Source organism: Pelodiscus sinensis, chromosome 5 (genome assembly GCF_049634645.1).
Source record: "Pelodiscus sinensis isolate JC-2024 chromosome 5, ASM4963464v1, whole genome shotgun sequence".
NCBI classification, from domain to species: Eukaryota; Metazoa; Chordata; order Testudines; family Trionychidae; genus Pelodiscus; species Pelodiscus sinensis.
In genome coordinates, this window is record NC_134715.1 from 82,065,004 (window position 1) to 82,090,176 (window position 25,173).

Here is a 25,173-nt window from a genome sequence, read left to right on the forward strand (position 1 = left end):
ATGCAACATATGTCATTGTTCTCTATTAAAACAAGATTTTCATACAGTTGCAATCTGTACAAAAAATTATTTCGGAGTATAGTATTATGTTACATGTGTTTTGTAATACTCTAGTCATTTCAGGACAATCATGTCCATTCAGATCTCAAAAAAGGGAAAATGGAGCTGGAAGGGCCAGAAAAAAGGACGCTGCATCTTTTTATAACACAATAATTAGTTTAACTTAACAGCAGACCAAAAAAAAAAAAAAAGCAGGATTTCCTTACAAGTGTCTACCATATTGCTACTGCACTGAAGTTCTACTTACTAATAAGTGTTGGCATTTTATTGCAGACAGGATTGTAATAATTGGTCTTAAAAATAATTGGTCTCAAAAATTTACCCTAATTGTGAGTTCTACTGTAAAAAGTCTGAGAAAGTTCCTAAGATATCACAACAAATGTTGATGGGGAAAGGTACAAAAAAGAAGACAGAAAAACTGAATTAACCAAACAAAATGACCTACTGAGCTAATTCAAGAATGGTATTATTATAATACATAGTAAACAACAGCAGTGAGAGACAAGAAATCAGTGAACCAGAATTGGTGTGCTGGAGACTAGGCCAAATTAGTGGACAAAATAATAAAGGCATGGGCTATTTCACTCAACATTCCTTTGTGAGTTCTTAAAAAAAAAAAACCACTATGGGGAGAAAAAACTGGCTACTAGATCAAGTTTTACCACCATGACTGCCAGTCTCATGATCTCCTGAGACCCCAGGCCTTCAACATCCTGTTTCTGAGAGGTGTCCTATCCAGAACAGGCAAAAAGGCACCCAGATGACATCACCATCTGCACTGGCTCCAGCTGCATCCCAAACATCATCTGGGATGAAATGGGATCAGACTTTAGCAACAACAGTGCCGGGCCATTGCAACTAACTTCTTCTCTTTGCCCCAAAAGGGATTGATATTGCCATCGTTGATACCAACTTGGAAACTATGAAACAATGGATATATCCTAACAAAAACTCTCTCTAGCTGAAGAGAAAAAGAGAACAAGAAATACTGTTAAAGCAAAAGACTTATTTAATACTTCACATTTCAAATGTTTTAATTGTTTGTCCTTTTCTTTATCTGTAATAAAAGGCTAAAATGATTTTAATGTTGTTTGCCATGGTACTTTATTAACACTATTTAAATGTTGGACACTGACTGAGTTATGTCACCTTTGGAACATCTAAGCCCTGATCTACACTAGACAGTTGTTTCAAATTAACCCCCCTCATTTAGAAATAACAGGTGGAGCATCCACATTACCAAGCCCATTATTTCAAAATAGCAGGCAGGTTGTTTCAAAATAAACTCCTGCTTTCCATGAGGAATAATGTTTATTTCAAAATAGTGGTAATGTGAACATTCCTGTGCTGCTATTTTGAAAAAGCTACCTCCCCAAGTCATTCAAAGTAGTTACTTCCCAGTGCTTCCTAGGTTCTAAGTCAAGGTAGCGTGTCCACATGAATTTAGTCCGAGACAGGCTCCCTTTAAGGCTTCCTTGTAGTGTGGACACGCTATTTCAAAATAGTTATTCTTGGAGTTATTATTTCACAATATGTTACTTGAAAATAATTTCTTGGGTGGACATGCCCTAAATTAATACAACAGTTATCACAGCCTATAATTAACTGTGTCCAATACTTCATATAAGACCGTGTTCTCAGTTGCTCATAATTTTGCTAAGCTTTACCATTCCACCTGAAATTTCCCATAGCACATGTCTACCTCAGGCTGATGTCTTGGAAAATTCAGCTGAAACATTTTCTGAGAGTGAGGCTGTGGACAAAACATACTTACCCCCACTGAAAAAGTCTAGTGATCTCTTTTGAGAAGCTATAGCTTTGGAGAAGGGATGTAAAATTTGGCAGGCCTTTATGTCAAGAATGAACTTTTTGTCTATTCCATGGATAATCCACCTAAATTAAGCCCAATTATAAGCCTTTGAAAATGTACAATTTGCACATACTTAGCAGATTTATTAAAGTTTTACAACTACATTCCCTGAACAATCAGCTAGCAATGAGCCTGCTCCAAAACCTGGAACAGCAGGATTTTCTTCACAATTGCAGAGCTGCTGCAGAGCCAGCTGCTGCTAGGTATCAGTGTTCTCTGTAAACTGATTATATCCCTTTGGTATATATGGTTATGACAGTTTTCTTCCACAATTTGATCTGAGGAAGTGGGTCTGGCCCATGAAAGTTCATCACCTAATAAACCATCCTGTTAGTCTTTAAAGTGCTGCATAGTCCTGTCTTTTGTTTCAGCAAGACCAGACTAACACAGCTACATCTCTATTACTACTCTATAAACTGTGTGCTCGTGCCGCAGCTTAGGATAGATTCTGATGCTGCCCAGATGATTAGCAGAGTGCCCAAAGCCAGGGTTTTTGTTGTTGTTGATATTGTTTCACAGATGCCTACATGCACAGAAAAAATTATTCCACACATGGACGAAAAAAATCTGTATATCAATGGAAAAGATTAGAGGGAGCATTGCTATGTATCAGAATTGAGTATTGGCAGTGTTTCTTGTTTTCTCCATTTACCCATGCTGGCAGTGTGGAGGGTAAAGCGGATTAATTCAGATGCAGAGGGAACAAAGAAGTAAACAAAAAGGGCAAAAGAACAGATCAGAATAAAGATCTTTAAGCAAGATTACGGCTACAGGATGGCAGGGTTGGGGAGAGAGAAATCAGATCTGGGAAGATAGAATCCTGGTGGGGTAAGCAGGAGCTAAGATAGAGTAAAAAGACTGGGACTGCCTGGGCAAGGTCACAAGCAAGGAGCCAGAAAGGAAAACTTGGTGGAGAGAGCAATACTGAGATAAAATGAGAAGCTGGGGAAGGGGCAGACAGACTGGGAATGACTAGAGTGGGGAGAAAAAGGGAGGAGAAGAGACAACAGATAAGATAAGGAGATAAAGTGCGAGAAGAGAACTGGGATTGGCTGATCAACATAATGAACAATGAACTTAGGGTGTCTCTAGACTACAGGATTTTTTTGAAAAAAGTGGCCTTTTTTCGAAAAAACTTCTCCTGCATCTAGAATGCTGCTGCGTTCTTTCGAAAGTAAATCAAAAGAACACGGCAGTTTTTTTGACCATGGAAAACCTCATTTTACGAGGAATAATGCCTATTTTTGAAAGTGGTCTTTTGAAAAAAGGCGCTATATAATGCAAACTGTGCTTTTTCGAAAGAGAGCATCCAGACTGCCTGGGTGCTCTCTTTCGAAAAAGCGGCTTTCTTTTTCAAACGTTGTAGTCTAGACGCTCTTTTTCGAAAGAGGCCTTTTTGATAGTATCTTTCAAAAAAGCCTCTTTCGAAAGAGGCTTGCAGTCTAGATGTAGCCTTAGTGAATGAAACAGATTAAGAGTAGGAGCCATTGAGGAAGGGGATGTGAATGGTGAGGGAGTGTGACTAGAGCAGAGCGAGAAGTGAGGTGAACCAGTGAACTGAATTTGGGATGAGAAGTCTGAGGAGTGGATACCAAGACTAGCTTGATGAGGAGAATAGAACAGAGATAAGGGTGGGGAAAAAACTAAATGGGAACAAGAACACATTAGATGGGATCAGGCACAAGGAGAAGAGCTTGGGGCAAATGATCATAAAAGTCTGTGCCTTCTGGAGCACAGTTCCCTCCAGAGCCTGCAACTGAACCACAATTCCTGAGTTTCACCATTCCCTGAATTAGAACCATCAGTTACTCTGTTAGCTGCAAGTGGCAAATATCTGTGCAGAGGACCTAAATATTCTAATCCTGCTCATGAACCATCCAGATATTGATAGGAAATTATGTAACAATATGCTAAAAGTACATTATTAAAGGTTGTAAAATCCAACACTCAAACTTAGGAAATGCTAGAAATAAGGTTATCTGTCAATCTTAATTTCACTTCTAATTTGAATGCATGATGATAGTCTATTAAATTATATGATCACATTGTGTTTCTCCCCCTGCTCCATGCACAGAACTCCAGCCTTTCAGTTTATGGGAAAGGAGTGTTCTAACCAATTGGCAGCCCCGGGCGACTGCCTGGCATGCCTGTAGGGTTGCCAGATGGTTTAAAAAAAATACCAGACAACAATTTGTCAAGCAAAACACACACAAAAAGCCAAAATGCAGTCACCCCCTGAAAATGGTGGTCCCGGGTGACCACCTGGCTTGCCCGCCCCTAAGATTGTCTCTGGTTCTGAGGATCAGTCAAGTTTGTGTAGCAAAGGGGGCTGTTTGTAGGACCTCTGCCTCATTTGTAGCATAAGTTGGAAGATGTTGAATGAGACAGGAGAACCCACTTCTCAGTGAAGAAAAAGAAAGGATAGTCTCATGGTTAAAAAAGCTGAATGCTTTTCTGGGGAATTTGATTTTATCCCTGCCTCTGGCCAGAGTTTCTGTGTGATGCTGGGCAAATTACTTAAATGAAACTTTTCTCAGTTGCTCACTGACTGTTCCTCATTTTCTGGGTGTGCAACTTGACACCTTGGTGCCTGATCTGCAGAAGTACTCAACCTTTCAGTTGAAGTAATTGATTACTGTGCTTTGAACATGAAAGTATTACATAATGAAAAAAGTACTTTGCAAAATCAGGTCCTAAGTATGTCAAATTAGGCATCCAAAAATTAGTAGATATGTTTAAATGTAATCTTTCTGTGCCTCAACTCCCCACTGTAAAATTTAGATAGACCTACTCCCCCACATCTCATAATAGTGTTGAAAGTAAATGAATATTTGTGAAGAACACTGATGCTATGCAGATGAGCACCACACAAAACCCACACAAAGTATTTTTAAGTATTATTTAGTCTATAGAGCAAGGTTTGACTAGTATGTATGTAGTAAATAATGCCTATGCTGATATAATGAACAAAGAGAAAACAAAATATTGAATAGTCCCTCATTAATCAAGCACCATCCGTCCTGGAAATTGAAAGAGGGAGTGGTTCTTACGTAAAAAGTAGTAATGTGATTTTATAAGAAAAGTCTGTATAATGATGCATACACATGCACAAGGTAGCTAAATGAAGACTACATATGTGACTTTAATTTTGGCATGTCTTAACTTTAAGTGCTTGACTTTTCATCCTTAATGTCCTTTTCAGTTTACTTTTTTAGTTGTAATATGCATTTATTTTCGTTAAGCATATATAATAATTAACAGCAGTCAAATAGTATTGCCCATACAAGATTATTTAGTAAGCAGTGTTCTTATGACCCCTACAATCAGTGCTCAAGTGTTTTTCAACTCCATGGCTACAGATTGCCATGGCATAATAGCATTCCAGAATTTGAACTTCAATTTTTTAAAAAAAGTGTTACTAGCTAATGGAAATAAATGTTTTCAAGACTGAATGTGAACTGATGCAGCATCACTTGCCTACGGCTTTGTGTACTTATCAAACACTGTAGTTAATCCACCTGCCCAAGAAGCAATAGCTAGGTCAATGGAAGAAATATTCCACTGACCTAGAACTGTCTGGAGAGTGGGTTAGGTCAGCATAGTCACATCTCTCAGGGGTGAGAATTTCCCTGGAGAAATGTGACTATGCTGATTGTAAGTTTCCAGTATAGAACAGCTCTAAGCCTCAAAAGAGCTTAGAACAATAGCTCAGATATGAAGACCCAACTGATCTCATTCACTCTCACATAAAACTCAGATTCCATTATGACAGTATTTGGCAGTTTTAAAGATGCCATGAAATCCTGTATTTCTGCCAGTATTCAGTGTTTTGTTTTCTTTCTCCCAACTGTACTAGGAGCTGCCTGCATATGCTTCATGCTCTCTAGTTTTCATCACAAGAAAGTTATTTGGATTACAGTGTGTACTACTGATGTGTAAAAGGGAAGTCAAATCCCCCGGAGCCATTGATTCCCCTATGAGGGGCACGTACAATATACATACATTGCTAATGCTTAGATATATTTGCTATTTGTATAGGAGTAAGACATGACAAAGGTCAAGGCCTGTCACAGGTAATAACTTATAATAAGGAGACGAGGGGAGGTGAAACCAGTCTTCTGTTAAGTAGAGATATGGATAGATTCCACATCCTTTAAACTTGTGACCGGCTCAAGCAGGAAAGGGAAAAGGGAAGTATGGCTTGCCCATTGTTCAGCAAGAGTGAATGAATGTAATACAGCTGTAACCGCAAAGTCAGCAAGTAGGCACTGTATTTAACCTCGTTTGGAAAATTAACCTGACCTATAGGAATGCTAAACGTCAAAAATGAAGTAACCTATCATGTTAAGGCACCTAAACCAGGAAGGATGTTAACCCTATAAAAACCCCTGCATATGAGATGTTGGGGGTCGGCTCTGATTTGAACATTGAGTTCCTTAGCCGTACCGTGGTTGCAACCAATAAACTTGAGTTGGACCCAGCCTGAAAGTGTGACTCTCTTCTTGGGGTAAATCAGACTAGCCTCCAAGGGGACGAAACCTTGCAATTTATGCAACACTACCTACACCATTCCATGGTGCTGAGCACCCTCTAAAACTTACAAGAAAGTGTCCTTGACAGTTTAAAGAAGCTCAATCCATATCTTTTTCAGCCAACATACTGTAGTGCAGAAGGCACAACACTAAGGAATAGAACTCATGTATTCTGACTAGACTCTGCCACTTACCTGACTTGCTATGTGATTTTGGGTAAGTCTTAATTTCCTTGGCTTTCCTTTGTAAAATGCTATGAAAAGTATTAATATGATCATTCCAAATTGAAGAGTTTAGGAGTGTGGTCCTTCAATCTTTATTTCACTAGCAGGGCTCCTCAGCTCTCCCCATTTAGGAGTATAGTCAGATTCTATGGAGGTGTCCTCAAGAAGGCAAAAAGGGGTTACCTATCTTTCAGAATCCCTGCTCTCCAAATGGGCTTGCCTTCAAAGCCATAATGACCACCTCAACTCCCCTACTATCATTTGGGCTTTCCGTGGTAAACGTGAACTGCAGAATGCTAGGTGGAGCCTAAATTTAAATTTACATGGCTGCCACGCTGAGCCGATCAGCTGTTTGTCGGCTCAGCGCGGTAGCCTGGACGTTCCGCGGTCGACATCAAAGGCATTTGTCAACCTCCCAGATAGGCCTCATCCCAGGAGGCCTACCTGGGAGGTCGACAAATGCCTTTGATGTCGACCGCGGAACTTCCAGACTACCAGCGTGGCAGCCATGTAAACTTAAATGAAGCGGCGATTATTTAAATCGCCGCTTCATTTTCCTATGCCGGGTAGTCTAATCTACATGCCTCTGTCGTCAGAGGCATGTAGTCAAGATGTACCCTAACATGGGAAAACTTTTGGAGTTCTTCCCTATCAGAAACAAACAGAATAGATTAAAAAGAAACTTGTGCTCTGCAAAGTTTACTCAATACAAGCCATGGTTCATATTAGAGGATCTGAATTAAACAGTTTACAAGGAGGAAGTGTCTTATTTCTATTTCAAAAGATCAACCAGTTTTGGATGATGTGGTCTATCTAGTAATGTTAAATAAAAATGTAAGCATTAACTAACAGTTGCATAAAAAATATGACTTCCCTTTGATACATTCACTAAAGCTAGGAGATGAAGTCTGTAGACACTAATAAAAGGATAGATTTTCAAGTTTTAGTGTTGCAACATATTTTCCTTTTTTGCCCTATATGGCTTCTAGAAACATTCGGGAGTATGCTTCCAACAAAATGGGATAGATACCCCTTTCCTGATACTTTAGAGAACTCTGACAGCATAATCGGACAGTAAGCTACTTGACTACAAGAAACATGAAAAACCAATATCAGCTACAAAGACTCCACCAACTATTTCTGCCAAAGTGTAAGTGACCTAACTAAAGCAGTTTCCTAAATGTTTTCAAACCTATTGAGGACATATATAAATGGTGTTTTCTCTGAAATTTCCTCAGACATTAGTGCATTTATTTTTAAAATCCAGCAGAAAACTTATTATAAATACAGCTTTAAAAAACAAACAAAGTAACAAAGAACACAGAAAGAACTAGTACCTAGAAGTCTCTCACTTCAAAACAGGCCCAACTAAGGAAATAACAGAAGGTCATCACCTACAGCTCCCAGATTATACCCCTCCAACACATCTTTGACAATCTACAACAGTGTTTCTTAAACTTTTTAAGACTAAGGAACACCAAACAATATTTTTGAGGAACACCAAGGATTTTTTTTGTCTCCTGCCCCTTTATGGATGGCCATTTTGAATCATTGTTCTCCATGGCACACCTCCGACTGCCTCATGGCACACCAGTGTGCCACAGAACACAGTTTAAGAAACACTGATGGAAAACAACCCCTCACTTTCACAGTCCTTGGGAGACAGGTCAATCCTCACCTATAGACAGCCCTTCAACCTTAAAGAAATACTCACCAACAGACAAACACCACACCACAGATACTCTCACCCAGGAACCTAACACTGCAACAAACCCTGTTGCCAACTCTGTCCACATAGCTATACAAGCAGCACCATCAAAGGACCTAAACACATAAGCCACATCAGAGGCTTATACAATTTCACATCCTCTAATGTAATATATGACATCAAGTGTCATTAGTGCCCCTCTGCCATGTATAATGGCCAAACCGGACAGTTTCTATGACAAAGTATGAATGGACGCAAATCAGACATCAGGAATGATAACACAGAAACCTGTAGGAGAACATTTTAACCGCCGTGGACATTCAATAATGGATTTAAAAGTAGCCATTCTTCTATAAAGCAATTTTATTACCCAGTTACAGAGGGAGACAGCTGTATTAGAATTCATTCATAAGTTTGACTTAGGATTGAATAAAAATAAGGTTAATGCACTACAAAGCAATTTCCCCCATCTTTGGTATTTGCATTTACACATCAAAAGCTATGAATGGGATACATCCAGCCTGACCCAATTAGCTTCATTGACACTGGTCCTACAATTGACAGGTAACTGCTGTTTTGTTGTTATATATACACCCTGTATCTGTCATTTCCACTTCAACTTATCTGATGAAGTGGGTTTTACCCACAAAAGCTCATAATATGTTTTTATAAGGTACCACAGGACTGCTCATTGTTTTAATTTTACAATCTGCTTCAATTATACTGAAGGATTACAGTTCTCCCCATTCTCCCCCCCCCCCCCCCAAAAAAAAGACTTTCATTCAGCACATGGAATAACAACCTGCTCCACTAAAAACAGTGAAGACCTCCATTGATTTCAAGAGAGTCAGGATTTCATCCAGTTTTAAAAATATCCTGCTTATTAAAAATATCCTGGCACTTTCTGGTATACTCTCTCTCTCTTCATAACATAGCTGATATAGAAAAATCTTAAAAACATAAGACCAGCCATACCGGGTCAGACCAAATGTCCATCTAGCCCAGTATCCTGTCTGCCAACAGTGCTGATACTCCAGAGGGAAGGATCGCAATTGATAATCCTCACATGATCCCTCCCCTGTCACCCACCTCCAGAGAAACAGAAGCTAGGGACATCATTACTACCCATCCTGGCTAATAGCCATTGATGGATCTAACCTCAATGAATCTATCTAGCTCTTTTTTGAACCCTGTTAAAGTCCTAATCTTCACCACATCCTCAGGCAAGGAGCTCCAGAGGTTGACTGTGTGCTGAGTAAAGAATGCCTGCTGCCTATTAATTTCATTTGGTGACCCCTAGTTCTTATATTGTGGGAATAAGTAAATAACTTTTCCTTATTCACTTTTTCCACACCAGTCATGATTTTATAGACCTCTATCATATCCCCCCCTTAGTCTCCTCATTTCTAAGATGAAAAGTCCATGTTTTTTTAATCTCTCGTTATACGGGACCCATTCCAAGCTCCTAACTATTTTGTTGCCCTTTCCTGAACTTTTTCCTATGCCGCTATGAGATGAGGTGACCACATGGTTTTATACAGAGGCAAGAAAATATTCTCTGTCTTATTCTCTCTATCCTCTTTTTTTAAAAATGATTCCTAACATTCTATTTGCTTTTTAGAGTGCTACTGAACATGTAGTGGAAGTTCTCAGAGAACTATCCATAATGACTCCAAGATCTCTCTCTTGAATAGTTGTAGCTAAATTAGTCCCTATCATATTTTATGTATAGTTGGGATTATTTTTCCAATCTGCATTAGTTTACATTCATCAGCATGAAATTTTATTTGCCATTTTGTTGCCCAATCGCTTAGTTTGTTGAGATCTTTTTGAAGCTCTCCACAGTCTGCTTTGGTCTTAACTATCTTGAGCAGTTTGGCATCATCATGATATCTGAAGCAAACTAGGAAGTTCTTCGAGAATTTAAAAAACCGAGGAAGGCTTTTTGTTTAAAGTGATCTATTTTTAAAACTATTTACACTACACACTTTAAGTTTTCCTTTTAACTTTATATTTTAAACTGTGATCATTTGAGCTCTGGAAATGAGATATAGTTCAGGTTATGCATAAACCTTTGACTTCAGATCAAAGTGATATCTACTCCTCTGCCACTGGGCTCAGACAATTAAACATTTAACCTTATTTTTCCTTAAGTGTTTTGACACACACTGCTAGTGTTTGTCCCACTTTAATGATTTCATGCTTCAAAAAAATTTAACTTTAGGAAATTAGTATAATTTCCACAAAAGAAGATATGTTTTGTGTCTTGGCAAACTCAAACTGTCATGACTTTTTCCTTATTTAGCATGTAGAGAGAACAGCTTGATCTATTTAGGTTCTTGTAAATTTGAAACAATTATTCATAAATAAGAGAGATTTTAGAGAATTAGTATTTCATGGATTCAGATGTTCTGTATGAGCTGCATCTCTGATGAAAAAATTCCTCCTCCCAAAAAATGGCAGTGTCCTTTAAGGGAAAAAGCAATGGGGAAAGTGCTGATTGAAAGTACTATCAGGAACAGTCTTGCATGATCTCCTTCTTAAACTAGGGAAATACAACCTAGATGGAGCTACTATAAGGCGGGTGCATGTCTGGCTGGACAACCACTCCCAGAGTGTATTTATAAATGGTTCACAGTAACGGTGTAAGGGCCAAGGATTGAGGTTCCCAGGGATCATTTCTAGGTCCAGTTCTGTTCGATATTTTCATTAATGATTTAGATAATGGCATATAGAATAAGTTGATAAAGGCTGAAGATTATATCAATTATCAAGAAGCTGCAAGTGCTTTGGGAAACAGAATTGGATTGTAATTCAAAATGTGGCAAACTGGAGAAATGGTCTGAGGGAAATAGGATGAAGTTCAATGACAACGAATGCAAAGTACTCCACTTAGGAAGGAACAATCAGTTGCATACACATAAAATGTGGAATGACTGTCTAGGAAGGAGTACTGCAGGAAGCTATGTAGGCATCATATTGGATCACAAACTGATTAGAAGTCAATGGTGTAACACTGTTGCAAAAAAACAAATATTTTGAGATGTATTAACAGGAGTGCTGTGAGCAAGATATAAGTACAGTAGACTTCTGATAATCTGGGACCTAGGAGGTGCCGGATTATCAGATATGCCGGTGTATCGGGAGGTCCTGGTACAGCTGCATGGCTTAACATCTGGCCAGGACACAATCTCCCTCCCACTTCCCTCTTCACTTGTCCTCTGTGCTGTAACCTGATTCTCCTCCCCTCTTCTTTCCTGTTCGCTGAAGCAAAACGCTCTTCTCCATACTGTAACACAATCCCACTCTCCTCCCTCCCCCACTTTATGCGCAGTCCGGGTACAGCCAGCACGTGTGCTGAGCGGCAGGCTTTTTAATCAGCTGTACAGGTGTGCTTGACATTTTGATGCCGGAGTAACGGGACTGTCGAACAATTGGATGCCGGACTATCGGGAGTTTTACTGTAGTAATTTTCTCTACTCCACACAGATCAGGCCCCAGCAAGTGTATTGTGTCCAGTTTTGGGTACCGCATTTCAGAAAAAATGTGAACACATATTCCCATGCCACTTCCTGCAGCTTCTGTTAGTGGCAAATGGTGAACCAGAGCTAATGGGAGCAGTGAGGCTCTGTGTCTGTGGAGCTGGTAAACAAACAATTGGAAGCAGCCAGTTAGCAAGTTTCTCAGCGTAGATCTTGGACCACTTTGAGAAACACTGTATTAATAAATAAATTATGAAGCAAAATGGACAAAGTTGTATAAATAAATTAAAAGAGTTTTGCTATGGCTACACTTGTAGTAATGTTTATTGCTTCAACTTTTTGTCTTATTTGGTAGCTATTTTCCTCTATAATAAAAAGAAGTACAGGTTAAATCTCTCTGGTCTGGGACTCCCCGCTCCAGCAACATCCATGGTCCAGTAGCACCACAGATGTTGTTGAACCAAAGAGCCCCTGGACAAAACAGTCTTGGTGGCATGAAGCGTGGTGGTCAGAGCTGACTAACAAGTCAGGAGCCCAGCAGATCCTGGAGACAGTGGAACCCAAGGCTGGCTATGCAACCATAGCTGCTGAGCCCGATGTTCCAGGGCTGGCTATGCAACCTGGTGGCACCCTAGGGCAGCCAAGCCCTGTGGTGGTGGCAGCCCTCAGCCTGCTGAGCCCAGTAGTGCCCTGACAGCAGTGGTACCCTGGGGGTCTGGAGATTGGCGGTGGTGACCCTGGGGCTGTGGAGACCTGTGGTGGCAGGGGAGATTGGCAGTGTACCCCGGGCAGCTGAATCCAGGGCAGGACACAGAGCACAAAGGCACCCTGGGACAGCAGAATGTGGCCGCAGTGGAGATCCTGGGGCTACAGAGCCCAGCAGCCTGCCTTTGGGCTGGACATGGAACTACATCCTAGGGATAGCTGCTGAGCCCAGCAATGGCAGCAGGCCTGGGGCAGTAGAACACAGCAACAGCGACCCCAGCACTGGCCGTGGAGTGTGGTGGCACCCCAGGGTCAGAAGACCCAGTGTCTCAGAGCAAGGAGTCAGACTGAAGAGCCAGAGGGGGTAGGAGGGGACTCTGGCTGGGTCTGCTGACAGGCTCAGGACAGCCTGGAGTCTGTCAGTAGGCAGCCCAGAATTTACTTTTCTTGGTTAAGCAAATTCCCTCCTTCGGGAAAGGTCAGGTCACGAGGGTGCTGGATCAGGAGTTCCAACTTGAGGTCAGAAAAGGTTTTCTTTGTAACCTATGTAAAAAATGAATGTTTGCAGATGCTCGTGTTATGGCTGAGTATTTTAAAGAGCACCATTGTGCAGAGGCAAAATAGGGAAAAGAAAGAGGACTATGCAACTTTGCCTCTTAGATGCACTTTTCTTTGCTTTTCAGTTTAGGAATATGTTCCTAATATGTTATAAGACCTCTTTTACTCCATTACTTCCTATAGAGGGAAGATTGATTATTAGTATCTATAAACTTTGCCTAAGGCCACTTTCTCTCATTTCTACAAGCTAGACAACTCAAAAGGCAAATGAACCTGAAATCAATCTTAAAAAAGTACTTTTCCTTATCTCTCCCTCTTCTTTCTGGACACATACTTTTAAAAGTCTATTACTGCTAAAAGACAATTTTGGGACAAGAATCATATTTTCTGTACAAGGTTATTTTCAAAAAATACAGTCTGTCACTGGGATTATCTGAACTGACTTTTTGTTCTCTCACAGAATAGTCTGCAATCTAGGATTAGAATGGTTTGCCGTATATACTAAATATACTTGCTGACTTTGTAAGTATTGTAACTAAATTAGTGAAAAAAAAATCAAAATCTAATATGAGACTTCTAGGATTGTTTCCATTCCTTCAAATAGCATGTCATCACGCAGCATAAAGTAGCCGCATGTGTGTCAATGTTTGTAACCAATATTAGCAGAGTACAATCTTTCAGATATATATGTGTTATTTTATGTGTTGAGAGCAGATGTATCAGTACTGTAAATGCTTCTTTCCCTTTCAAGAACTGCTTCAAGGTAAAGAAGTAAGTTCTCAGAACGTTAGACGTGACTGAATACATGCATTACATTAGTCGTGAACTTACAAACAAGTCAGTAAGAAATCTTCATTCCTTTCTAGAAATTATTTATTCTCGACATGGGTTTGGTTAGAAGGATCAGTTGCCTTTCAGTCTAACTATTCAGAGTCATCTTTATGACTTTTGGCACCCTACACTGCACCCTCCATCCCCTCGAGGGGGTAGTAAACAGGACTATAGAGGCAGGAACTGCAGGCGGAGAGAAGGGCAGAAAAGCAAGTAAGGGAAGTGATGGGGGATCAGGCAGACTAAGTGGTATAGCCCGTTAGACCTATGGGCTAGCCGGCAGAACAGGTGGAAGGGCAGTGCAACCTGTTTGTGCTATGGGCTGGTAGGTGGAGCAGATGAAAGAGGAAGCACTGCAGCCTGATGGAACTGTGGGCTGTCTTGTGGAGTGGGGGTTGAGGGGACAAGTGCGGAGGAAGGAAGACAGAGGTATGGAGTACGGGGTCTGAGAGGTGGAGTAGGGGTGGGGGGCCAGGGGATTGGTGCTGCTGGAATCAGTGCTGCCTGTGGCTGATGCTGACTCTAGGCATATGCAGTATAGGCCTCTATTACTATTGGTGTCCCAAATTTAGTGGTACCCTATGCATCTGTGTATGTCTAAGGTCCACTCTATAACTCTGGTGCCACGTGCACCTGGCAGGGGGAGGAGACTTTGCACACTTCCCTATCCCTATGTCTCAATGGCCAGGAAGGCTGGGGAGAGGCAGGGCAGCCATGGGCTGCATCAACCAGCCTGGTGGGCCAAATCCAGCCCATGGAGGCTCCGTTGCCCACCCCTTGAGTAGATTTCCAGGTAGTGAAAACTGTCATTAGCCCATCCTTTTGAATATTCTCACACCTGCATTGACTTCAACTGCTAAGAATCTGCTTCTTGCAATTGAAACAGTGAATTTCGTCTTTGTGAAGAAGAATTTTCAGATACTCAATCTAAAGTGATCTTTTAAATTTGAAGACAGGAGCTAGACTCTAGAGGGTACTGATTTTTTTTTCTATTTAGCCCATATCTTTGCCTATTAGTAATACAGGCAGTCCCCGACTTACGCGGATCCGACTTATGTCGGATCCGCACTTACGAACGGGGCTTTCTCGCCCCGGAGGTCGAGGTAGCGGATTGCTACCTGCGAGCTCCGGGGCGAGAAAGCCCCGTTCGTAAGCTGCTCCGGTGCCCCTGGTCTGCTGGAGACCGTCCCCAGCAGACCACAGGCACCGGGACTCAAGCCGCAGCCGCGGGGGGGTCCCGCGCCTCTGAGGCTTTCCCAGAGCAAAGCCTCAGAGGCGCCGCACCCCGCTGCCGCTGCGGCTCTGCTCCCCGTGTCCCTGGTCTGCTGGGGGGGGGGGGGCGTGGCTAGTGTGCCCCCGCCCAGCAGACCAGGCTTTTGTTTTGGACCCTGGAGCAGAGCAGCTGGGGCGCTGCGGATTGGTCCTGCAGCGCCCGCTCTGGGCACTACTGGACCAACCCGGCAGCACCCCAGCTGCTCTGCCCCAGGCGTCCCCAAGTCAGCCGCTGCTGAGACTGACCAGCGCTGACTACAGGAAGCCTGAGGCAGAGTTGCTCTGCCCCAGGCTTCCTGGAATCAGCGCTGATCAGTTTCAGCAGCAGCTGACTTGGGGAAGCTTGGGGTTCTTAAGTTGAATCTGTATATAAGTCAGAACTGGCGATCAGTTTCAGCAGCGGCTGAATCTGGACGCCAGTTCCGACTTACATACAGATTCAACTTAAGAACAAACCTACAGTCCCTATCTTGTACGTAACCCGGGGACTGCCTGTAAAGACAATTCTGAGTGGCTGAATTTTTTTGTTATTAACCTGCTCTCAATAAATCATGTAAGAAAATAAGTTTGATTTAGACAATATTTTAGTTTGCAGGATTCTTATCTACTTCAGGGATTCTTTGAGCATCCATCACCACAGTATCAAGCACATCCCCAGTAAATCAGATTCTCAATACAGACTATTTTTCCTTTAATTTTAGAGAGTTTGTCAAAAATCTTATGCTTTTGCTGATCAAAACATCTATTAATGAATTATGGGTGTGCACTTTATGCAAAACAACCTGTCTTGTGGCTATGAACCCTTCAATATGGCCACCAGCATCCCCTCTGTCTAGGTCAGGTTCAGCTCCAGCCAACAGTTTCATATACATGTGGTGATCTCATCCATCTTGATGTGGTGAAGGATAGGTAGTGCTGTGTGTCATGTATATATTACTGGCACTAGAGTTGCAGCGAAGAGTTCACTCAATGGCTCCATATAGATACTGAAGGATCAGAGAGAACTGATCCTTATGAGTTTCCCAAAGTGAAAGATCCAGTGGTAGAGGTGTATCCCTTTGGAAGGACACAAATCAAACTATTTTATCACATTAACTTGCACATCTACAACTGACTCAGGAGAGAGACATTTCATGATGAACTGCCTCAGAAAAATCCAGGAGAAAGATAATCATTATCAACTTTCCATCCATGAATAGGAGGGTATTATCTATCAACATCACTAAGTCATTTTCAGTTTCCTATCCTGGCCTGAATCCAGATTATGCCAGGTTTAAAACATTAAATTCCAATGAGATTACCTATAAACTTCCACCGATTTTAAGTGAAGTCTTTACAGCGTAGACAAGGCACTGACAGAGACCACCTTCTATAAACAGCATTATTAGTGTAAGTATTGGAAACACCTAGGACATATCTATACCACAAATTTAAGTGAATTCACTGAAGTTGACATTCAGCTACCACAGTAATTAAGTCAGTAGTGCATGTTTGCACCACAGAACTTGTGTTGGTGAAGCAAGTCCCCATTAGCAGCACATGCACCAATGCATAGAGCAGTGAGCTGTAGGTAGCTATTCCACAGTGCAACTCACAGCACTGGAGATTAGGGCCCAGCATTTATCAGGGGGGTGATAGCCGTGTCAAGGAGGAACCACAAATATCTCTTCTGCAAAGTTCCCCTCAGTGTTACTGCTGCTAGCCACTGTCCCAAAATCATAGGTTCTAAAAGTCAGAACTGATTTTTGCCACACAAACTACAGCAACACTTTTTAAATTGGTTGGGGGGGGGGGAGGGGAAATCACATATATATTTGACTCCAAATTCCGGAAAAAGCTTCCAGTATGTGCCAACAGGACTTGAGTACATGTTTTACTGAAATTCCATTGACTATAATTTTTAACAATACAGTGCACTTCTGAATAGGGAAGCATTCCGGAATTAAATCCTCAGAAAGCATCTCACATATAGAAATCATTATAACATACTGCAACTTTCTTCTACATAAATTTTACATAATATCTTCAAATATTAGTAAGTATTAGTTAAGACTGTGTTTGTTGTAGCCCTTACCTCTGACTTTTAGGATTTATTTTAATTAACTCAGTCTTTATCATCTTAATCCTTAATGAGGACTTCTCCATGAATAACATTTTCAAACTTAGCTAAATCCATTGTAGTGGATTATAGTTTAATAGTTTAAAGCCATCTAAAAATGTTAAATGATTTTATATAATATTACTTAAAATAAAGGATACTGACTTTGCAGAATTTCCCATGACAAATTAAAATACTGTTTGCCACAAGTGTTTAAAGTGAAATTACTTTAGTGTTTTGGTTTTTTTTCCCCTCTCCTTTTTTTTGGCCATGAGAAACAGCTGGTCTTAATTATAATGTACTACCTGGATTGCAAGAAATATATGGGGGTTTTTTTAGGCAAAAATATATAAAACAAAAAAAACCTCAAACCATAAACATAAGATTAGAAGAGAACTGTCAAGGAATATGGAAATTATTGTTTTTTGAACCTGGAGTTTACAGTATCTTTAAAAACAACAACAAAAAAATTAACTGCTTAAATTACATTCCAGTTTGAAAATCTCAAGTGCTCTTTTTGAAGGTAAACTGAATATTCCACAGAACAATGCTATTTAATTAATTGCTGTTTGCAAGCTTAATTGTAAAGGCTTGTACTTTTAAAAACTTTTCTTAAGAAAAGATTTCTATAGTTTTTAATTACTATTACAGAAAAATAATCATGCAGAAGCTGGTCTTCCAGCATCAGCTAGTTCATGTGATAAGATACTTCCCACCAGAGCTTAGCTTCTTTGCATGCTATCCTATTAATGCTTAATAGGAGGAGGTAAAAAGAATTACCCAACAACCAAAAATTTCATGGATTGTTACAATGAAGAAACAAATTCTCATCTCACAAGAGAGCGTGCAACTTCTTGCTCAGTGTGACTTTCTTCTTTAAAAAAGGCAAAACTTCTTTAGAAAAAAAATGTTCAACACTATTTGTCCTGATATTTTCAGCAGTCAGTAGAGATAGACACAAAGAAAAGCAAGTGAATGTTAATTTGAATAGGAGGGTCATTTTGATTAAGGCACAAGTCTAGGAGTCATGATATTGGTTTATATTCTCAGTTTATACCACATACTTCCAGTGTGACTTCAAGGGTGACATTTTGTATCTCAGTGCCTCACTTGGGTTTTTTCTGTGTAGAGGGACTCAATTGAAAATTCAAGGAGTTGCCACCATAGATTGATAACCTGAACACAATATTATTCAATGATTAATCACATGGAACAACCATAACAGGATGCTTTTCCTGTGATCAGATTTTCCCCAACTATTTTAGCCTAAAATCATAATTTAATGACACTTGAATTTTTGTATCCTATACTAATACTTGTTTGTATAAAAGACAGCTTAAAAATTCTATGGAGTCAAATATAATTCTTGAATCCTTTATTTTACTCAAATCAACAAACAAAGAATCCTAATAAAGGTTGTATTTGTAATTAGATGACTGTTTTTGCTTAGCTAAAGTTTGTTTCACGTTCTATCTTTCTTCATAACCACCTACTCCTTACAATCCCGAAGTGGATCATGCACAGGTAGAGCCCGCTGTATGTGAAGAGTCCATTAGATCAGTGCAAAGCCTTGTGTTTCATCATTACGGACTTTTTCATCTGAATGAATAGTTTCATAAACTAATAAGATTTACGGCCATTCATCTTATTTCCAGTTTTAGCTTAATTAAGGTTACTCTTATTGATTTTTATTACTCCTTCAAGCTAGAGATAGATTGGGTAGAAAATGTTCTTAGATCACAACAGCATTCTTGCGAGCGGAACTATTACAAATAATTAGTTTAAATTTCCGTAGCTTTTTGTGTATGATAATTTGAGACAATGCCACTCAAATGTTATACTCACTTTAGTACCTACCTCCTATTATATAGTATTCCCATAATATCTCCACTGCTAAGTTCCCTGTAAGCTGTGTGGTTACATGGCTGTGCAGCCCTTTAATAAACCCTGAACAGAGGCTCAGAGTTCCCATGGAGGCAGGGAGCTCAGCTGACCGCTGCGGGGAGGGGCATCTGCTTCAAAGAGAGGAGATGCAAAAGCAGGTAAGGAGGAGGGAAGGATAGTGTCAATTTTTTTATTACATATTAAATATCATAAGCATTGTTCTTGATAAACTGAAGAAAATACTTCCTCAGACTTCCAAAATGTACATTTACTTTCTATGGAACTGAATGCACTGGAGGAAGTGTTCTCTGTTTCTCAAATATTTATCACTCCTTACTGAAAAGTAGAGCTAGTTTTCAATTGTCATGGTCACCACAGGAAGATAAGATAGCAAGGATGTGGTTTATCTAGGTCTTTAACATCTCTCCAGCAATAATCCGTTCCTTTTTACTCTATATCCTATGCCACTTGATGGATGGTCGCTATTGGCCCCCTACCTCATTTAACTACTTCCTGCACTGTCACTAAGATTACATAATCATCCCTCATCTTACAGACAAGGTATTGAAGGAGGTGGTCATCTCCTTGCTACAACTTTCATTTAGAGCGTCAGCCCCATTCCCCACATTTAGATGTATTATAATCTGCTTCCAAATCCAGTTTATCAGTAAACATAGCCTCTTATTTATCAATTACCTCCATTGCAAACCAGTTAGAGACAAAAATGTATTTTACAACTTAACACATTATAAATGGCAATCATAGATGACAACAGCTCAACTCAAAAAGTGTTGAGGGTGAACTGGCATAAAATATCACTTGCAAGGTTAACTCAAGAGCCACAGACAGCTAATGAGAGTTTTGACAGGCGCAGCTGCAGAGTATGCTTGAAGCTAGTGCAACTTGATGGGTGGTGCATTTGGTATACGTTAAGTCTGTTTGACTATGTGTTCATTCTCTGTGTATGGGCTGCATATGAGGGTTGGGAGCCTCTGATGAGTAAGTAGCTGAGGCAGGTCTGCTTGTTGGTACGGTTAGCTAACATAGTTCTAGAATGCTTTGTACTTATGCTAAATTGTATAAATATGAACTGTATTCATGGAGTGCCTTGTCTCCTGCAAGCTTTGTAGTGGAAATTTACTAGTAGTTAAGCTATGTATAACCTCTGTTTGTCTCTGACAATCTACACATACAAGATGTATGTTCTATTTAGGCTTGCCAAATATGAACAGTGAGTTATGTACAGCTGTTACAATATGTTAGGCATAATTGTTGTAGATCTCTCTTTGTACCCTGAAAAGCACATATGAAACTCAATAAAAAAAGGCAGTCCCTATCAATACAGTGCAATCTGAGGAATTTTCTATCTGATGTAAACAATGTTCTTATAATATGGGAACAACTGAGTTCAGATTTTTGGAACCAGTGGAAATAATTTAAGTGCTCCAAGCTCATCACCCACAGTTGGTAACATACAAAATTTTGTTTGTACTAATTTATTGATGTTTAATATACTGAGCCTCAGTATCTGATATCTTTAACAGTTCCATCATAGAGGCTGGGTGGTTCTGATCCTTGAAGAAGATGTGATCAATTCTCTTGTTTAATATCTGAATGGTTAATCTCTCCCTGGTGATGAGGGACAGAACAGCAGAGAGCAGGAAACTTGGTATAAAAAGCTATTTGCTAAATGAACTTAAATGCCATGAATAAATACAAATAATGGGAGACTTTTGGAGGGACTGACTCTCTCTAAAGTGAGTAGTTTTCCTTTCAGGTTCAGTTTCTTTATATTCCCAAAACAGCCAGTAATGGAACAGTGGTGGTTACCTGCAAAAGATATGGCATCTTTTCTCTTGCCCAAAACCAGAAAGGACTTGGTGAATATGAAGTGCAAGTGGTTGGCTGTGCTGGAAAAAAGTTCTTAGATTGGAAGGGCAAATAAAGATGGTAATAAAAATCAGAAAAGCTGATGAGTTCCTAGAGCAGGTTTGGAAAATTTCAGTACCTCAGGCTCAAGGAAGAAAGAAGCTAGATTAACGAGTCACAGAAAGAGGAAGTCAGTGAGCAGGCTTGGCAGTTCACAGCTACCAGAGGCAAGTTATAAAAAGCTACATGGCTGGACACAAATGGGAATGGCAGGTTGTATCCACCAGAAAGTAGATGGCCAGAAGGAATTCCACACAGCTAGAAGTTTCCCCAGTCAATACTAGCTCCTCAATTTCGAACCTGTACAAAATCTCTCTCAAGAGCCAGTTAGTTTGAGGGAAGAGAGAGACATACAATGCCAACTATGGAAGTAGCTTGACCTAAACTCTAAGGAGAAGAAAAAAAAAAAAATCAGGCTTCGCTATAAAGATCTCTAAGCATCCAAGGAAGACCGTTTCCTGAGATATTCCAGTCCTCGTACGAACACTAAAACACTGGATTCAGAGATGAGTGGCTCTTTACAATCAAATAAAAAGGTTTTTCTAATCCCAGAAGAGCAGCCATACACCCAGCTCAATATATAACTGAAATAATACTGTTGCCAAACCTTTAGTATCTAGAATTGAATTTATTTTTATAGAAAGAAAGAGAGAAGGGTGATATAATCCAATTGTTGTTTTTTCTTTCAAAAGTTCTTCACAGACAAACAGTGGCCAACATTAGAGTAAGCCTGGATGTGGAATTAACTGATTCTATACTAATTGCTAAAGATGATTCAGCAGAGCTGTCTTTTTACCATACTTTAGCATTAAAGGGACTTGGTATTTCCCTCCTAAAATCATGGCTAATCATGTGTCTGTCTTATTATATGAAAATGATATGTTTTACAATCACAAATACCTCAGGATTGAGGCATTTATTAAATGTGTTTGGTCTGTATTATCAGGTGGGAGGAACTCCTAATAAATACCAAACTAAAGAAATTGTCTTAAATCAGAGATACAAGCTGCATAGATGGAGAATGGATGGTAAAATTATTGAAGAAAATGGTTAGAAGAAAAATTTTAAATAAAAAGAGAAGGCCTCAAATACAATATAAACTATGATATGTTCTACCTGGACTTATGGTGACAGTTTAGTCACACCAGCCCTTACAGTATTTGAGGCTAAGACATGTTTAAATTGTGTAAGGTACCCCCCACAAAAAAGTGCAAGCCCAGGTGCTCATTTCAGAGCTGAGGCATGTATGAATTCTATTCTATACAAAGTGCATGAGTGTAATTTTTTTGGCTTTATACTTACGATATGCACCCACAGCATTTACCAAGGTTATGTGTAAATGAACAGCTCAGCAAGATTTTCCTCACACACAATTCCTTGGTTACAATATAGTCAAAATGTATTGCATTGTCTAGGTTTCTCCGAATCAGAAATGACTAGACAAGTTTAAAAATGTGAAAGCCCTACTCAAGTCAAGAACAGAGGATATTAATAAGCAACTGAATATAGTAGTTGTTTCTATTTCAAATATGTCACCTTGGTTTCCCCTTGTTAAAAAGACTCAAGAGTATGCCAGATATTTAGACAGCCTGTGTAATAATATGCTAAAGATGGCCTTTACAGCTCTCTGTTGTCAATTCATGCAGACAGCTTACTTAGAAGGTCAAAACACTAGAATAGAGAAATGTAATCGCTTCTGCCCATGTGGTTTAGGGCAAGTGGAAGATATACTCCATTATTTATTACATTGTAATTTTTATTGCCATTGCAGGTCAAAATAGCTTTCTCCGTTTTTGTTCCAGATTATTTTTTCTCCAACCCTTCAGACAATAGAATATTTTTTTAGGAACTGACATTATCTGTGATTTGAGAGGTTGCCCTATACTAGCATTCCTCAAACTGGGCTGCAGGCTCACTTTAGGAAAGCTGCTAAAGGGCTCATGCTGACTTCTTTACCTAACGGGGCCATAGCCCCAGAGCTTTGTGGCTCCCATTGGTTTAAATTTGTTGTTTTCAGACAAGGAAAACCAGAGGAAGCGGCATGGCCTGCCTTTGGCCGGAAACAGCAAATCAGAGCCAATAGGAGCTACGAAGCTCTGTGGCTACGGACCCTTTTTTTAAATAAAGCAGCATAGGCCAGTTAGGAACTTTCCCAAAGTGGGCCCAGAGCCTACTTTTTGAGAAACACAGTCCTAAATATACACTCAGCAACTAAAATAAGGAAAATGAAAATGGTGTGCCTGTTTGTATTTATGTATATGAGAGAGAGAAAAGAGAGAGAGAGAGAGAGAGAGAGAGAGAGAGAGAGAGAGAGAGAGAGAGAGAGAGAGAGAGAGAGAGAGAGAGAGAGAGAGAGAGAGAGAGAACAAGAATTTAATATTTATAACTGGAGTTCATTTGTAAATTGTATTGTAATACTTACTCGTTTGTATGTATTGGACCAATGCTAAAAGTCACTATTAACAAACAACTACAAATTGTAATATACTATAACTATTGCAAAAGAATCTAATACTGATACAGGAGGACAATTGGGCTTTATTGCCAGTTTTCTGCACCTTTCTTGTGTAACCCTGAGTAATTCATTTAACCCTCACCAGTTTACTCCTCTGTTCAATAATAATACACTATTCTGAAGCATAATTCATTATTTTTTCTGAGCTGCCCAGGTACTAAATTGAATGCCTGACACAAAAATGTCTATAAATAAAACATGCTTCATCACACACACAAAGCCCAAACAAGTGGCTGTTCCAACTCCTCCAGTTGCAAAGCATGTATTTAGGACTGTAATAAATATCAGGAGTCACATTTCTTGGCAATGGAATGCAGCTGAATATATTCATGAAAACAAACTGTGTATATTTTTTATTCGTATTATACAGATGAACTACATCTTTGACTGGACCACTATCCTCACCTAATCAACATGCTACTATATGTAGTTTGTTCATTTTTACTAAGGTTAACAGATACATTCCTAATGTTTATTTGTGAATATGAATTTCCTTCATTTTTCCTTTTTTAAATTAGCTGGTATTTTTCTAGTACAGTACTAAATATAGAGATAATAAAATGCTTTCTGTACTACTGGAACCTGTATATACTCATCAGTGGACTCAGACTAAATGCACCTCAATACTCCTGTCAGTATTAAAGTCAAGATGTAACTATATATTAAGAAATATTTTAAACTACTGTATTTGCTATATAGAATCATAGGGTTGGAAGAGACCTCAGGAGGTTATTGAGTTCAACCTCTTGACCAAAGCAGTATCAAACCCAACTCAGTCATCTTAGCCAGAGTTTTGTCAAGCTGTAGAAACCTGGCCAAAATAGATATCCTGTTAATGTCAATAATCTACACTTCCAGTAAAAAAAGTCCTTATTGTCTTAAATAAAGTACGTACACACCATATAGAAGCATGCTGAGAGAAGTGCAACTTATGTATTAGCTGAACAGTCTGCTTAAAAAAAAAACCCAAAGAGCTCTCTCAAGTAGCAATACTTGAAGTTATCTCACTCTGGTCTCTTTCTGAAAATAAGAACTTCAGGTTTTGAAATTAAAGCCAAAGCTATGCCACTTACTCACATGATTGTATTTAAAAAAAACAAAAAAAACAAAAACCAGGCATTATTGTGTAAGGTATACTTTAATTATCCTAACTTAGAAGGCAGGCTTCTTTTGAAAATCAATAATACTACACTATATGTTGAACCTTTCTAGTTCAACACTCTCAAGACCTGAGCAGTTATAAGCCAGAGAATTTGCCAAACCATGGAAGGTCAATATTGTCTAGCAGCATTATCAACAGTTCCACACTCGGAAGATATTTAAGGGCAAGTTAGAGCTCAGTAACACAACAGGACATTGAGAGACAGGACTGATGGCTGTAAACAAACTTTGGAACCACAAGAAACTTGAGTATATCCATGATAAGTGGACATCTGACTTATAAAAATCATGCTGAACCATGGATGAGGACAGAACAGAGAGTGCTAGACTATAGAGATTAAACC

General features: G+C 39.6%; 1 protein-coding gene across 4 annotated transcripts in view; it reads right to left on the bottom strand.

Moving 5' to 3' along the window:
• Window positions 1–25,173, bottom strand: part of TUSC3 (tumor suppressor candidate 3) — a 260,616-nt gene that overhangs the window by 182,689 nt on the left and 52,754 nt on the right. The gene's annotated exons all lie outside the window — the stretch shown is intronic.